The sequence below is a fragment of the Vicia villosa genome, linkage group LG1, assembly GCF_029867415.1.
Source record: "Vicia villosa cultivar HV-30 ecotype Madison, WI linkage group LG1, Vvil1.0, whole genome shotgun sequence".
NCBI lineage: Eukaryota > Viridiplantae > Streptophyta > Magnoliopsida > Fabales > Fabaceae > Vicia > Vicia villosa.
The window spans coordinates 145,521,535-145,526,304 of record NC_081180.1 but is presented as its reverse complement, the minus strand read 5'-3'; positions in this window follow the sequence as shown (position 1 = coordinate 145,526,304).

Here is a 4,770-nt window from a genome sequence, read left to right as displayed (position 1 = left end):
TCGATTTAAACAAAGTGTAGACCTTACATTCAACTATTCGAGGATAAAAAAAGTGTACACTCACTTTTCCTTTTTAATTGAATTATTTATTAAAATCATATATGTGGAGGACGAGTAATCTATTTAGACAAAGTGTACACCTTTAGACTACTCGAGAATCAAGCGGATGTACATCCGGTTGTCCTTTTTTAATCCGAGTTTGATTATGTATTTTTTGGAGAAATACAAATAATTGGTTCGAGCAAAGTATGCATCTTACTTTCAATTATTCGAGAATAAAAAGAATTTGCACCCAATTTTCCCGTTTTAGTCCTATTTAATTATGAAAAAAATTTCGTCAAAAATTTGAAAATAAGTTTGATTTTTTATTGAAAATAATGAGAAAATTGATTGTAATGTGTACTTGACAACATACAAAATTAATCAACTTAATTAAGAATAATAACTTCATTAATACTTTTATATAAAAATTAAAAAAAAACAAAAAAAATCAAGTAAAAAAAATTATCCAAAAAAAGTGCCATAGAATAGAAGGAGTGTTCGAGTAAAGTAAAAATAAATACAAAATAGGTCAAAGGCCCACAAAAATTAAAAAAAAAACAAAAAACAAGGAGGGGTGCATTGCAGCACACCCAAGGGGTGTGTAACACCCCTTTTCTAACCTAAAAACATTATATATATATATATATATATATATATATATATATATATATATATATATATATATATATATATTCACAGAGTAATTAAAATGCATAAACAAAAGGGCGTCACATGTTGCTTCCATAGCAATGAAAACCCAAAAACAAATTTACAAACATGCACTGATCACCTTATAACACAATTTGAAACTTCATGCTTTCATTCATTATGCATATCGCACGCAGAATAATAAATCTAAAGTAATTTCAATGAATATATCTCATACTATATCCATCTACCAAAACATATAACATAATCAACTCATCTATATATATGTCATATGAAATCAACAACTAGGCAACATAACCTTCAACTTCAAGCATCCAAATTATCATGTCAAATACCATAAAGATAACAATATCCAAACAATAAAAACATGAGTTCAAAACCCCTAGTGTTACATGATCAGAGCATTTGACTCACTACCTAATCAAAACGATAAGACCGAAAGACTCCTCGGCTAAAATCCTCGTGCAAGCACGCTACTCGTCGGAACCTGAACGATGTCACAATGAACATCATTCAAACAGAAGGGTGGGAATTCACATCATAATAAATACATAATATATGTACAATGAACATAGCATTCCATAACATAATCATTAATCACACTTCATAATTTGAACAAGTTTCATAAGTATTGCACATATCACAAATACAATTATCACACAAGCATGTACATCAATTCAAACATTCACATAAACATATTGTGACTCGAAATGAAATTAATGTGACTCATGCATGTGGTACCATGTGAGTATCAAGCTCACCGCTCCCGGTTAAAAACCAGAGCTATGCTTCAGATCCGGAAAAGATCAAAGCCCTCAAAATATGAACAAGTAGTTCACCGCTTCCGAATCCACAAAAGGAACAAAGCTGCATATGTTTCCACACAAGGATCATAGCCAACCGAAGTACAATCTCCCCATGAATGCATGTACAACAATGTCCACAACTTATGCAATTAAGATTATCACACAACCTTAATCATCCATGCATATCTCAATAATTCGCAAAATCCAAATTATCCACCCAAAATGTTGTACAACATGCATACATCATAAATAAAGCATTCACATAACATCTATCAATCAAAAATAACATATAGCAATTATAGCTCAACAATGTTATTATCACCTAACATCAATTCACATATTACATAAATACAAATTTAAGTGACATGTCATCACTCACATATGAAACATACTCATAGTATTCACCAATTCAACACCTTATCATACATGTAGTAAACAATACCAACACATTTGGTTCATATCGAACATCAATTAATTATAGTACACAACATGATTAACTTACAACGTATCATACCAACACAAGTTATTCACATGTTATCAAGTCATAACGCAGATATATATGATTACATGTTATTCGCATAACATCTCGCAATAAACCAACTCATATGTATTATTCACCAAAGTTGCACAACATGCATCAAGTAACATTCTCAACAAGTGCATTCAAATAACACATATTCATTAGCATACCTCATGAATAACATTCAACAAGTTATACTAAATACATATTATTCCTATTTCATCAAGTCATCAACACACATATACACAAATACATGTTATTACACAATAACCTCATAATTAAGTTATCAAGTGCCAAACATTCTAGTTTTATCATAAAGATCATTTCATTAGCTTTCTAATGCTTTGAACGGCACATAAAACGGAGTTACAAATCAAAAGTTATGCATCTTATAATTTTGGCAAAACAAGGCACTTTCGCCCGGCGGAAAGGTTCACTCGCCCGGCGCTCCAAGTTAGAAACTTAGTCACGAAAACCCCCCTCTCTCCCGATGTCTCGCCCGACGGCACAATTCCTTCTCCCAGCGGAGTATTCCTGAAACAAAAAAATCTCTGTGTTTTCAGCACCTCCAACACCAACCCAAATGTGATTTCAACCAACCAAAACTCATTCAAATAGAAATTTAACACACATATAAGGTTACTAATCATGTTTCTAACGATGGTTTAACATATAAACATCATTAATTCACAAAATATCATGGATTTAATATAAACCCTAACATGTAAAATCTATGAATATGGAGGGATGAATATCCTATGATGCTACTACTCATTGCATACATATATATATATATATATATATATATATATATATATATATATATATATATATATATATATATATATATATATATATATATATATATATATATATATATATATATCAAGATAATGAAGATTCTTCCCCTTACCTTAGATTACAACTCCTTCTTCTTCTTCTTCTTTTTCAAGATTCTTACAATTTCATCTTCCCTTCTCTACTTTCTCTTGAGCTCTATCTTTTCTCTTCTTCCACCAAATGAATCTTATGAGAATAGCCTAATCCCACTCTTACGATCTTTCTTAACTAAATGGGCTTAGCATCTCCCATACATCCTTAATACTATTATTTCTAATACTTAGGCCCAATAGCTAGTATTACTCATTATCATACTAAATAGCTCAATTAACCCAATTAGCAAAATAACACACAATTAAATAATTTAAATAATTATTATATCACATAATAATTAAATAAATAAATAAATAATTAATAAAACACCAAATAACATAATTAAATAAATAACTTAGAAAATCGGGATGTTACAACTCTCCCCCACTTAAAGGATATTCGTCCTAGAAAATTACCTCAAGCAAACAACTCTAGATACGATTCCTTCATCTTACTCTCAAGTTCCCACTTCACATTACCATCGGCCGGTCCTCCCCAAATCACTTTCACCCAAGCGATCTCCTTACCGCGAAGCCTCCTAACTTCTTGATCCTCAATTCGCATAGGTGATGTATCAACCGTCAAGTTATCCTTTACTTGAACATCATCTGATTGAACAACATGTGATGGATCCGCAATGTATCTACTCAATTGAGACACATGGAACACATTGAAGATTAGCAAGTGACGGCGGCAATGCAATCCGATATGCCACTTCACCTACTCTCTCGGAACGCTGATAAGGACCAATGAAACGCGGCGTCAACTTAGGCGATTTCTAAGCCCTACCAACACCCATTACTGGTGTAACCCTCAAAAACACATGATCATCCTTATCAAACTCAAACGCTTTCCTTCTCTTATCATGATAACTCTTTTGACGACTCTAATAAGCCTTCATCTTCTCTTAAATCATCTTACTCTTATTCGTAGTCTGTTGAATGATCTCAGGTCCAACCACAACACTCTCTCCAAATTCATACCAACATAAAGGAGTTCTACACCTTCTACCATACAAAGCTTCAAATGGTACCATTCCAATACTCGAATGGAAACTGTCGTTATATGTAAACTCAATCAAAGACAAGAAACTATCCCAAGCACCTCCTTGCTCTAAAACACAAGACCTCAAAATATCCACAAGTGACTGAATCGTCCTCTTCGTCTGACCATCAGTCTGCGGATGATAAGCCGAAATCAAATGCAACTTAATACCCAAAGCACTTTTGCAAACCTTCCCAAAATTTAGAAGTAAACCTTGGATCTCTATCAGACACAATACTAGATGGAATACCATGCAAAAAAACAATCCTCTCGATGTATAGCTTCGCAAGTCTCTCCATCGAATAATCCACCCTCATCGGAATAAAGTGAGCATATTTCGTCAATCTATCAACGATAACCCAAATCGCTTAATCGACGTTCTCGGAAAACCCAAAACAAAATCCATAGAAATACTATCCCACTTCCACTCAGGAATAGATAACGGCTGCATAAAACCAGACGGCTTTTGATGTTCAATCTTTGACTTCTGACAAGTCAAACATGAATACACAAATTCAGCAATATCCTTCTTCATACTTTGTGTAATACAGTGAACTGGCTTTTAAAGAAATGTCGCGGTAAGCAAGAGTCGCCACCGACTTTTATTTTATCCAATTTATAGAAAGGCTAAAAGAACAGAAAAAGACCTTTTAAAACGATTTTGAGTTCGGGGGGTAAGTTATACAAAGGGAAGCTGTAAAGCACCCTTTGCATCCATGGTTATCCATGGGCTCTTAATTGCTTGGCTCACTTTGT